This window comes from Mya arenaria, chromosome 9 (genome assembly GCF_026914265.1).
Source record: "Mya arenaria isolate MELC-2E11 chromosome 9, ASM2691426v1".
NCBI lineage: Eukaryota > Metazoa > Mollusca > Bivalvia > Myida > Myidae > Mya > Mya arenaria.
In genome coordinates, this window is record NC_069130.1 from 69,911,528 (window position 1) to 69,925,733 (window position 14,206).

Here is a 14,206-nt window from a genome sequence, read left to right on the forward strand (position 1 = left end):
TTTAAAAAGTGAATAGTTAATTTATTAAAGACAATATGATAAATAACCGAAAATGATACAGAATCAAAAATAAAATTCACATACAAAAACAAATCGCATAAATTTACTTAAAAATGTAAAACATAGAGATAAAGAAAAGTGTAATCGTGTATGTATATTGAACCTAAGAATAAATTGTATGCATTTTAAATAATATCAAAGACGAACCTTTATCCCTTGGTTATTGTCTGTCAAGATGATGCTCGAGTAAGAACAACCAGCGGATATATTGAGTGGTTCACAATCGTAGAGGCGTTTATATATACGTGCCTACATTGCTCGCAACTCTTTGCGCAGGAGCAAAGCGAAAGGATCATGTTCTACAGTGTCATGCTTTATCGAGTGTCCTTAAAATGAGGGTATAATGACAAACATTCATTTTAATTGGTACAGTGCTCAGAGATGTCAAGTTTCATTTTATCATTTAATGAATAACTATGAGACACGTACTATTAAACAGGTATAATAACTTTTACAAATAATGACTGCGATTGAAGATAGAAAAAAACAGTATATAATGTAGGAAGACACTTCTATAATATTATTGTAAACATTGTTTTATGCTGTATTCCGGCCGGATGCCTTTGTTAACAATAAAATTGAGATGAGTTGAGTTGAGCCGACATTTATCGCGCTTGGTTTAGATTTGACGTAGTAATTGCCTCTGCAATAAAGTAAATGCGGTAAATAAACTGCCGAATGAGTCGCCTTGTCCATACTATAGAATAATGATATCTTAAATACATCATTATTATTGATTTAGTACTAGTTGCAGCTTCACCATGATTTTTATAACCCTACGGTACAGATTGGCCTGTGTTGTAATACATAATGGGGAAGGTGGAAGAGGACGTGACCATATGGGTATGGTGTAAGCACCCACTCTATTCCTGCGTACAGTTGAAATTGTAACGTTTATTTCATAAAATAATTTCAATTTTTACAATAACACCATTTACATGAATTTAATTTCTTTTCATTTTTGAAGAATTCTTGTGTGCCGAGATAGAAAAATATAACGAACGCTAAAAATCAAATCAAATATGATAAAGTCGTATTCTTATTTCAATGGCTTAGTTTTTCACATAAGTATTTGTATCTTTTATTATATTGTTAGATTTAATTTGGTTGCAACAGGTGAATGTTTACATTCTGGTGCAGTATATTTAGATATGTCAAACAACGATTTTTTCCACTATTCTACGATTAAAAATGCAAACAGTTTAAAACGTTAAACCATTAGCCACATTGGCACAAAAAAGCGTTGGACAGATAAATCCGTCAAATTGCAAATTTAACATCATTTATGTGTGGTAATCTGTTGTACGTCGCCATGGCTATGTTTGTTATGGCCTAGGTACCTTGTTGTCGCTTTTTCCAGTTATTTGCTTTTAGGTTATCTTTCCCTATCTTTTGCAGACCCAAACATTTGGCGATTTTTATCCGTCATTGCTTATTCAATTGGTCATCACTTTTGCTTGACGCGTGACGTCATAAAAATTATTCAGAATTTTCCAACGTTGTCGTCGAGCAATTTCCATAACTTGCAGATGCGCGTGTGATTGGATTCTGATTACCACACCCAATCAAAATATAGTTATGAGCAAATACTCGTGTAAGCGCCATGGTAAGGGCATTGAAACAGAAGTTCACTGGGAGTTCATACCAATTCATGAGCATTCGCCCCCACCTTTTATTAGTAATGGCAAATATATGCCTATTCGGAGGCAAGTAATTGCGTAGAGTCACCAGTACGTGAGAATAGGCTAGAAAAGAATCGCCGCATAGAAAAATGAAGGGAGCGTTGCGTGATCTTGGCTGTGTGTGTTGCTTGTTGGAACGCGCACTTTGCAAAGTGTTTCATACGCTAGGACCTCTAGCAAAAAATAATATCATTTGAAGAAAACAAAATTAAATACTTGGAGAACTTCTACAATATTTACTCCGATACTTATAAAGTAAAAAAACTGTTTTTTTATTTGTTTTGAGAATCATTCTCACACATTCTCACACATAATCCTTATTTCTACGTAAAGCTGGTAAATACTGACTTCTTGGGGGAAATTTAGTCGTTACTATTGAAGATACCATTTTGCTTACGTAAAATACATTTTAGGTCATTTTTTTTTCAACATAATGACAGCAACCATTTTAAACAGACAAATAATTATTACAAGAGATTGTTAAATTTATGTGGGGCTGGATAATTTTAACTGGAAGGAAAACATAAACTTCTAAAAACAATTAGCTTTGAAAATCCTATTAACATTGTCTAGCCATGCGTATGGATTATCATTACGAATTAACTCATTTACAATTACCTCATATGATGTCGAAAACAAGGTGATATTAGTGCGAGTCGATGTCTTCACGAGTTCTGAAATTCGTCAATTTGAAGGCAAATCTTACGTGATAGGTCATTATAAAGCACTACGTGACCCGTACACTTCTTTGCTTTACTGTCAGAATGATGGATAGATTTATTTCTGCATAAAATGTATAAAACATTTAATATACATAAGTATAGATAGTCCATGTCAATTACATTGTACACAAAGAATATCACCAAAAAATGAATATTATTTCCATTTCAGTCCTTGTCGTTCATTAGGTTATTTTTCATTGAACTTAAGTCTCCAAAGCCAACACTTCACAATTATACAATATATTTGGTGGAAAAGTATAAGTGAAGCAAAAGAAGTAGTATATCTTAGTTTTTTACTTAAACCTACAAATAAACAAAAATCTTACTTCTTCAATCAAGACTGTGCTTGTTTGAACAAATCACGCCTAGATAGAAAAATGTTTCTATAAGTTCAAATCTTCGACTTAACAATACCATTATATATTTCGTCTTGGTCTAACACCAACTATTTAATATTAATGTCTGTATTTACTTTCAGCAATAATTTAAAATATTGACTATGGATGGGAGTTTGCATAGATAACGTTTCATCACAGGTTTAAAACATGTAGGTTATCGTATTTGGTAAAGTTAACATAATACTCGAGATGTAAAGTAGAAGTAAAAAACATTTCTTTTTCAATAACTGGCGTTATTATTTTGACGCCATTGCAAAGCTTGGCGTTATTTGGTCTTAAGGATTTCTGTTAAGGATGTGGCCATAACCTTGTTTTTCGCAATTTAATTGGAAGAAAGCATTCATTCATAACATTATAATGTGAAGTCAGCCCTGTTTTGCTATCGAAATTGGTATTAAATATATTTTCACAAATATTCATTTAGAATATTACTTTTTATTTATTACAATTTTGTTCATTTTCATCAATTCCGTATTGTGTAATAAGAACATTTACACTGACCTCTTAGTAATTGCTGATCGTTTTATATATACTGAACCCGATTATTTTAATGGCAAGAAATATTATCACGGTACTAAAATAAATACTTGGTTATATTCACAGAATGTGTTGATGTCAAAATGAACTGGAACTGTTCAGCACGATTAATATTTTCAAATGATAATGTCAATTGAATTTTAGCTAACTTCACACAGCTAAGTTAGTTTGTAACTAGAAAGAAATTGGCAAATTGAACAATGGATGGATAGGCATAAAGATTTACCAGGGTAACTTCATGTGCTTTTTATATGCTTGAGCCTCCTCGGCGAAACACCGACAATGGCAAGCCCGCCATTGAATAGAAATGATAAGCAGTCATGTCAAAGGTTGTTAAAATAAATATCAAAGAGTTTTTTTATGAACATAGAACTCATACTTTTATTGGCTTTGTTCAGACGACAAACTAACTACTCATTGTGAGCATTTTGACATATGACCCTGTGTGTAACCTTAGCATTTGACCTACTGATGTTTGTATTTCACACACCAACTTTTTGGTGAACATTTGTGCCAAGTGTAAGCATAATCTAGTTTTTGTTCAAGTTACAGCCACACACGCCAAACTATAGGGAATTTTATTGAATAATTTTATGTGGTACACCCTAACCCCCTATTGCACATGCCACATTAGTGTAAGTATGGTGATCATTTGTTGAACCAAAATGTCCCAATGCATGGTCAAGTTACAACCTAGACATGAACAAATGCAACCAATTTAAACCAGTGTCCGTTAATGATAACACGACAACCTTCATAACCAAGCGGCTAAGAATTTAAATGAAAACAATAACAATAACGTCAATACATGTATGTTCACCAATAACAGTTAAATATTTGTAAGCCAACTAGAACCAAACGTTAATTCGATACAGTTAGACCGATCACAATATGTGATCCAGCGATCCAAGAAAATCTTGTTTAAAAGTTCAATATAAACAAAAAAATGAACTTTGTCATTGTGTTTCGTTCGAAGGCACTATTAAGATTTAAAGCTAATTTTATCAACACAAAATAAACACGCTGTTATCTCATAGAACTATTCGCCATCTTTAAAGGCGTAAGCACATTACGTAAGAAGATGTATGTAGACAAGTTTTTAAATGACTGAAATGTACCTTGAAGGAGTTACCTTAATTCATCCTTTTGCATTTGATTATGTATCTGGTCGGTGATAATTTGAAGATAATATGTTAGTAAAATTTAGCTTGACGATTCAAAGATTAAGGAGATATATTCTACTCATCATGGAGTTGCGTAGCCTTCGGTGTTGGTGACGTACTTTTTTTAAATTTGCTCGTTACTATTTATGTCATGTGTCAGTAACCATGTGATGTAATGGATTGATATTTGACACAAGGCGTCTCAGCCATAACACCTACACACCTACATAAATTATTAAGAAGGGTAACTCTAGGTTAAACAAATTGCAATTTTTACCGGTGATTATCTTAGAATAGCTGGTTAAATTGTACGTTTTTGAATTATTAAGTGCATATCTATCTGTGTAACCGCGTTATGTATTTGATTGATAATTAATATGAAGTTTTCTAGCGATTTTCCAAACCAAACAGATAAGTAAGACATCTCTTCAATACGTTTAATACAATTTATTCCCCATCTTTTGTCTAAGAAATTCTGGTCTAATTTCGGATGCATGAACTATTACGTCCCTATCTCACTTACCACGCAATGGGTTTTATTAAAACTTAACACGAGTTTATGTCAGTTATGGCATTTGGTTGACTTAGTGGATCTGGTTAAAGTATTGCGTAACATTAAATCCAAATTTCACCAACCACTCAATGTGGGCGAATGGAACTTAAATATACCCACTTACGTATACTAGTTGGGAGGCTTTTGCATGCGTTTATGCAAATTATTGTTCTTGTTCACATTAAACAAAATACTTTAATCGACATTTCCTTTGAACCTGTTAGTCAATTTTGCAAGAAGTTTCCTGACATTGACTTTAACCCAAAGACTTCAAAAAAAGTCGTAATGCAAAGTCAGAAGATTAAATGTAAGAATAAACTAACGAAAGATATCTCTATTGAAATAACTTGGCCCTTGTTCATAAAACTTTACAGAACGGTTTAAGACATTGGCCATTAACAATATTAAACGCGACTTTAATTAGTTTAAGTTTAAACAGTCTAAAATGTTGGCACTTTTGTTACAAATATGATTAAAGTCCTTAAATACGCCTTTATGTGGCCTTCCCTTCTTTCGTCTTATACTTGTCTTCAAGTTGCTGCAGGCTCCGATGAGGCCCAAACGTTTAACAGTGCACGCTTTATCGATGTCGTGACAAATGTGATGGATGTTGAGCGAACATTAACAGGTTAAGAACTGTGTTATGACTTCTGAGTCCTTACATAATTTTCACTGAATTGGGTAAATGGCTTTCCCCAACATTTACCAATAACGTTTCTTTATATTTGTGTTATGAACTTATGAGTATTATATTGTGCCTCTGAAAAAGGGTGTATACTAAAATGTTGACTACTGAGCTTATCCCTGTAGTTTTCAATGTATTGTTACGACCTAGCCCCGTGGTCCGTCGACGCTATGAACTGTCCCTTTTAGGGTGACCAAGTATTTGAAGCAATAAATGTTACGACCTACACAAAATGACGACGCAATGAACGTTTTACGTTTTATTTTTGGAACAAATAAATATATGCATCAAGACATCAAACATCAGATATAATATACAGTAGTAATCAGCAGCACCGTACACAGCAAAACGCGTTGGCTTATATGAACGTTGGCACAGCACGTCGAAGTAAGACAGTAAAATAGTATTATCAGTATAAAGTTGTTTACGAACTCAATATAAAATCGATGCCTGTTAATTTATTACTTGTAAGTGTAATTTACTTATTTAGTGTTCTATTTAAAAATTCAGGTTGATTTTAACCTTTAAAGAATAATATGCAGGCAGCTTGTTCAATGATCCAAATTCGACTGTCCTGAGACTGAAAATTCACGGCCTTATATACTCCTATGGTTAAATGACCCGATAATCTCGGTCAAATGACCTGACCCAAATTGACCCGACCGAAAATGACCCCAAATCGGGTCAAATGACCCGATTGGCTGACAGCCATTGTAAAATATTCAAGATGGCGGACGAACTGTCAAATGACCGTGAAGTTTCCGAAAAAGGATTTAAAACATCACACTGGATTACAACAATAAATTATCAGTGCATTTCATGTGAATAATGGATTATTAACTAAGAGACATTATCACCTTGTGGAACGACATGATTCAAACGCTCAAGTAAGAATAACTTGTCAAGTTTTGAAATCTTGAAAGGTCAAAAACTATCTCAGGATTACCCAAGATTCAAAGGTAAAATGGCGGTGTACACGCTGAATTACAAAGAAAATATGTGAACTTAGTGAAATTCTCGACAAGAGTTATTTCGTTTTGCTGTGTTAGTGCCATAAAACAACAGGTTTGAGATCAGTACATGTTATGCAAATAATGTTAAACCTGTACATCAATAATTTACTGAATAACTTGGTACTTATTAAATATTTTGCATGAACAATGCTTGAAAAAAATGGACTTTATCCAGGATAACATTACTAACAGTACTTAGTGACTATTAATGATCTTGGCATGATGGACACAGGGCTAGCCCGTCTGTAATATCAGGATGGCGCTAAGCACTGGCCTAAAATGCCAAGGTTTGAAAACTTCAAAATATATTTCCTTGAATAGACAAAGGTAAGTATGAATTCCATATATTTTACAATAATAAAGATAAATGCAGTATCGAGTGACGCATGCCAGGGTTAATCAATACCCCCTCCAAATAGAGGCTAAGCTCCTGCTGCCTTTAATAACATTGAGATCAATAGTATGAGATATACATATGATAAACATTTTTAACACTTTTGCACGTGACATTAACAATAGAGAGAACAACTTAAATAACACTACAACTGGATGAACACTTTAACTGTTATTTCACTAATAAATGTCATTTCTATCGAGTTTTCTTGTGTTTACGGTCATCTTCTTCTGTGGTAGACTTGCGCTTGATCACCACGCTTTTGATTTTCGGCTCCTCGGTGTTTTCTTCCTCCTCATCTTTAGCGACTGATCTGTATAGGTAGCGAACGTTCCTCTCAATACGCTTCACCTCCTGCAGGGTCGCTTCTGCAGCTCTTTGTGTCCCTACCATAGCTTTTATCCCCTCATCGATTGCTTGCGTTATTCTCTTCATGCCGGCCTCAAATACGTTAGCCAGGCGGTCTTCTAGGGTTGTTTGTGTTGAGGTGTCTTCTTTTCGGCTGCTCCCTGCCTGTGTCGCTTGGTCTCTTCCCCCTAGGCCCTTCGGCATCATCAGTGACTTCGGAGGCGGCGTCTTCGCTGGTGTCCTTGGCGATAGAGCGTCAAACACACAAAATAGCTGATCGAGATGGTCCTCTGCACTTGGGAGAACCGCCGTGTCCTCAATAACCTGGTCACAACTACCGGCCGTCGATTTGACAGAACCCTTGATTCGGGAGTATGTATGGGCCCTATGGGGTGTTCCCATTCTTTCGACTGACGGTGATGGGCCATCCAATCCCCCAAAAATGACATTTCCCGGGGTCGTTTTAACATGGTTTCCTGTCGGCGGTCTTTCCGCGTAAGGGGTGTTATTCGTCCTGTTGGCTGGGCGTAGCTCGGGAAACGACCCACCGGCGTTTGATGTCTCGCCAAACTCCAACACCCGTATCAACTTGTCAAGGTCTGGTATGCTCACCCCATCCCCCTTCGCACCTACTGGTCCGCTCGTGTTTCTCGGTGACCCAGGCTCCATCTAGGAAGGCCACATACTCGGTGGTTTGTTTTCCCCATCAGAATCATCCCTCAGGAGATCTATCGACAAGCGATCGGCCACCTGAAACATGTCATGGCTTGTGACGTGGATGGGTCGCTCTGCTTTGATAAGGTACTGCGCATAATTTATAGGCTTTCTAATGTTTTTCTCCTGGTTGACATGCCGTGAATACCGGCTCACATGGTCTCTTAACGTGCTACTGTCCTGGCATCTGAATTGACACAGCAAGCAGTGGTAAGGCACCTGATGTAGAGGTTTGTGGTCTTTTAGTATGTGTGCAGCCATCCGGTTCTTCCTATCCTGTTTGCCACATCTGGCGCACTGCCACATAATACCGCCGTTGGATGCCTTCATCTGCAAAATATAAAATAAAAATGCAAGGTTTGCCCCCTAAAATGTTACCAATGCTGTGCCAACGACTAGCCACAAGTCCGTCAATTTTGAAGTTAAATGTATCCAAGTCGCTCGGAATAAGTACGGTTAAACGACCGGGAAGCGAAAAGCGTAAAGTTATAGCTACTCTTTGGTCCGCAACCGCGATGCCAACTGGCTAGCCCACATCGGCGCAGTTTTTCCCCTATACGACTTAAGCTTATTATGGTAGAGCAAACGTTTTGCGCCGCGTTTGTCCAATTGAACCACGTTCAATGCAGATCGACTTTCTATAATAACGAATGACCCATCGAAAGCCTTCTGGAGCTTTGGATTTACCCCAACCCGACGAGTCTCGTGTAGGCACCATACTATGTCGCCTACCTTGTACTTCGTGAAAGCTAACCTCCGGTCGTACACCTCCTTACTACGTTCGGCCTCCTTACCTAGATGTGTTCTCGCTACCTCGTGGGCCCTCTGCATATTCTGTCTTAAACTAACAACGTATTCTGGCTCACTACTGATATGCTCATCACCATCCCTTACTGTAGGGTACTGAGGGTCTGCCGGAAGTCTAACCTCCCTACCGAGGGCCAGCATGTTTGGACTAAGTTTAGTAGTCTGATGAGGCGTTGCCCTGTATGCGTTGGCAATACAACCAAGATGTAAATCCCAGTCATCCTGCTCCTCGGACAAGAACGCTCTAACCATCTTGACAATAGTCCGATTGGCTCTCTCCACTTGACCATTTCCCTGTGGATTACGTACGCTAGTCCGGGTCCTTTTCACTGCCAATAATTCGCAGAGCTCCTTAAAGGGCCGGCTCTCGAAAGCCGTTCCCTGGTCAGAGTGGATGGCCAATGGGGTTCCCCAGCGGTTAACCACGTGGTCAACCACTATTTTTGCACTTTGTTCAGCGGTCTGGCTCGGTACTGGGACAACTTCTATGTATTTTGTAAAGAGATCCGTCAATACTAATATATGGCGGTTACCCCTGCTCGTCACCGGAAATGGACCCATGAAGTCAAGGGCTATTATATCCCACGGAGCACCGGTTCTAACGTGTCCCACGGGAGCCCTGGGCGTCTTTGGTGGGTTTTTTTTATCGGCTTCGCAAACGTCGCAACATCTTATGTGCAGTTCTACATCTTGTTTCATTTCGAAACAATAATAATTCCGTGCGAGTTTACCCTTGGTTCGTTTAACCCCCATATGTCCGGCAGTGACTGGTTCATGGGCTCCTCTAAGAACCTCCTCCCTCAGTACGCGTGGCACGATCAGCTGCGTGTAGTTATCTGTCTGGTCTAGTTTACAAAAGCTACGGTACACCACGAAGTCAACGGTCCTAAGACTGTCCCAAATCATGAAATAATGGCGCGCCTCAGGACACATGGTAACCATGTCTTCCGGTTTCGGTTTCACACCGGCGCGCTTTGCCCTCAGAACCGGCCCAATGCTCGCGTCCTCATCTTGCATCCTTCCCAGCTCAGTAAGACTATACGTATGTGTCCAAGTCGCCCGCGATATCTCGTCACCCTGATTAGATTGACCAGGTCCCTGTTCGTCATCGGCCGTCAGTGCTCGAGCTATGGCTGGTAGCGGGGTCTCAGTTTTTAATACAGTAGGCTTCGACAGAGCTCCGGCCCCTTCAGTAGCGCCTTCCGGAACGTCTTCTTCGTCAAGCGTCCGCGTAGCAGTGACAGTCTCTCCTGTCGGAGTTTTAGGCACAACGTCAGCGTCCATGAGTACACATGCATCTTCCAAATCGTCTGACACGCTCACCTCCGGTCCTCCGCATTGAATCTCGGAATGGCACATGATTTCCGCCCGTCGCCGACACTTTGCACAGGGGCCACACTTGAGCGGCTCACTCGTGTCCACGTTGTGACAATGGCACTCCCTCGGGTCTTCACATCTGCTTAACCCATCCGCGTTGCCGTGATGTTGCCCTTTACGATACTCAACAGCGAAGTCTTAGGGGGACAGGATTTCCAACCACCTTGCAATCTTCCCGTTAGACTCCTTGAGCTAAAACAGCCAGACCAGAGCTTGATGATCTGTGCGAACCACAAAATGGCGGCCCAGAAGATACTGGCGGAGGTATTGCATAAAGTAAACTATGGCCAGCAACTCTTGCTCGGTCATATAATAGTTGCTTTCCACAATAACCTCTCATTCAAGCTCCAGAGTCCCTAAACTGAGGCTGAATTTGGCTTTACCTGCCTTCTTTATCGGGTTGCCCCCCGCACCCACTAAGCAATACGCCCTTTCTAATGGCGGCCGCTTGTCCTTTGGTATAGCTTCGTACGCCCGTGTAGATAGTATCGTCCGTGAGGCGCCAGTGTCCGCAGTGAACGTGACCGGTACTCCGTTAACAGACCCTTGTACGTATACCCCGTCTGCAATAGAGCTCCTCCTCACGGCCCTTTCACTCCCCACTGTCGTCCCCTCACCGTCTTCTTGCTGCGTTATGGCTGTAACTTTAAGGCCTGCTTTACTGCTGATGTGGACCTCCCCTAGGCCATTCGGGGCGGTCCCTGGTCGTTTAAACGGTTTTCATTTTGGTTTGACAGCGGTCGGCTGGTATTTACCCTTCGCTATTTCCGGTCCGGACATTCACGTGCGTAATGACCCTGCTTGTGACAGTTATAACACTCAACTTTCTTTTTGGTGTCTAATTTCTTTGTGTCAGCGTTAACTTGACCATCCAAACGCTCGAGCCGGTTTATCAGCTCTTTCAGTAGATTATTTTGCAGCTCATCTCGCTTTTGATCTGTCCCCCGTTCATTCTCTTTCCTCTGTCCATTGAACTGTCTTTAGGTGTCTCGCCGTTCGGGTCCCCTATGGTCACCATTATGCTTGTCCCACTGCGGCCGGTATGCTCTTCTTGCTTGATAACGCCCTTTTTTGTCAGCTCTATCTCTTCCCCAAATTTGAAACCAATTGACTGCAAAGTAAACTGCCTCATCGACCGTCCTAGGTTCTTTATTAAACTCCAGCTCGAACCGCATTTCATCGTCTGCGAACGCGTCCAAGAACCGCCGCACGAGGTCCTCGTCCCTCGTCTTCCGGTCTCTAAACCCGTGGGCCTTGTCGTACAGCATTTTGAGGTCCGATGCGTACTCCTCTACTGTCTCCCCCTGTCGTTGCGTCCGTCTGCTAAATTTAGCGGCATATGACCGGGCTGTTTCAACAGCCCTGAACTTACTATTTAGCTCAATAATAAGTTCTTTTTAGTCATTCACTGTGTTAGGCTTTAATTGGGAAAATACAAATTGTGCTGCTGCCACCTCCAGCCTAGGCAGTAGCTGATCAAGCCTCTCGTCTTCGGACCAGCGGAAACGACCGGCTATGGCTTCAAACTGCGCCAGTCAGGTGGCCCAGTCTTCTTTACCAGTGAACACCGGCAACTTAACTGGTGGGTACCTCGCAGTTCCTTCGCGAAAATAGGGGGCGCCGCGTATCCTATCAGGCTGCGTGTATGGCCCGTGGTACATCCGGTCCGATTCCCAACTACTTCCGCCTGCTCTCGTGTTCGTGGAGCTTGATACCGCATATCCCTCCCGTTGCGTCGACCCCGTCGCGTTGTAGCCATATGGTGTCCCTGTCGGGTTACCCGCATCCCACGTGTGGTCAACATCCCTTTCCATTCGGCCGGCGCCGTAGTACGTCGTCCCCCAGCGCACATAAGATGGAGCATCTGCATTAAGGGCCTGACTTAAAATATGCTTATTTCCTTCCTTGCGATTGTTCCTTGAATTACTACTGTCATACTCACTTACATTGCTGTTATTTGTCCAAAATGTGCTCGTCTGTCCCGACCCATCTTTACACTTAGCCATCCCTCTTTTGATGGACTGTAACTCCCTAACGACGTCCTTCAAAGCCCCCGTGACACCTACCATAACCTCGCGTAATGGCCCCTCGTCACGATCACCTGGCGGGTCGTTGGTTGAAGACCCGGCCTCGGACGCGAAGTCCAGTGTGGCATACTCGTCGGCATCGTCGGTCGCCTCTGGGTTATTAAATATTACCTCCCCGCTATCGACCTCCCTTGGATCAGTCATGACGCGAACTCCTTTAACTCTTGATAATTTTAAACCCCTGACCTATCGCGTCTAGTACGTGACTATGTTACAACCCCCTTCGTCTGGCGTAGTTCGTATCGCTGGATCTGCTATTATAACAGATCCCACCGCTGCCACCAATAAATGTTACGACCTAGCCCCGTGGTCCGTCGACGCTATCAACTGTCCCTTTTAGGGTGACCAAGTATTTGAAGCAATAAATGTTACGACCTAGACAAAATGACGACGCAATGAACGTTTTACGTTTTATTTTTGGAGCAAATAAATTTATGCATCAAGACATCAAACATCAGATATAATATACAGTAGTAATCAGCAGCACCGTACACAGCAAAACGCGTTGGCTTATATGAACGTTGGCACAGCACGTCGAAGTAAGACAGTAAAATAGTATTATCAGTATAACGTTGTTTACGAACTCAATATAAAATCGATGCCTGTTAATTTATTACTTGTAAGTGTAATTTACTTATTTAGTGTTCTATTTAAATATTCAGGTTGATTTTGACCTTTTAAGAATAATATGCAGGCAGCTTGTTCAATGATCCAAATTCGACTGTCCTGAGACTGAAAATTCACGGCCTTATATACTCATATGATTAAATGACCCGAAAATCTCGGTCAAATGACCTGACCCAAATTGACCCGACCGAAATGACCCAGAATCGGGTCAAATGACCCGATTGGCTGACAGCCATTGTAAAATATTCAAGATGGCGGACGAACTGTCAAATGACCGTGAAGTTTCCAAAAAAGGATTTAAAACATCACACTGGATTACAATAAATTATCAGTGCATTTCATGTGAATAATGGATTATTAACTAAAAGACATTATCACCTTGTGGAACGACATGATTCAAACGCTCAAGTAAGAATAACTATCTTAGGATTACCCAAGATTCAGAGGTAAAATGGCGGTGTACACGCTGAATTACAAAGAAAATATGTGAACTTAGTGAAATTCTCGACAAGAGTTATTTCGTTTTGCTGTGTTAGTGCCATAAAACAACAGGTTTGAGATCAGTACATGTTATGCAAATAATGTTAAACCTGTACATCAATAATTTACTGAATAACTTGGTACTTATTGAATATTTTGCATGAACAATGCTTGAAAAAAATGGACTTTATCCAGGATAACATTACTAACAGCACTTAGTGACTGTTAATGATCTTGGCATGACACAGGGCTAGCCCGTCTGTAATATCAGGATGGCGCTAAGCACTGGCCTAAAATGCCAAGGTTTGAAAACTTCAAAATATCTTTCCTTGAATAGACAAAGGTAAGTATGAATTACATATATTTTACAATAATAAAGATAAATGCAGTATGGAGTGACGCATGCCAGGGTTTATCAGTATTATTGTGCTGTTGTTCGTCTCTCGGTTCCTCGTGTGTATTATGCCTTTAGTTTTGTATGCCTTTATTAATTTTAATTTCTAGGCTATAGGGCTTATCATTGTAGTTTTCAATTGCATTGCTGTTTATCTATGTGGGT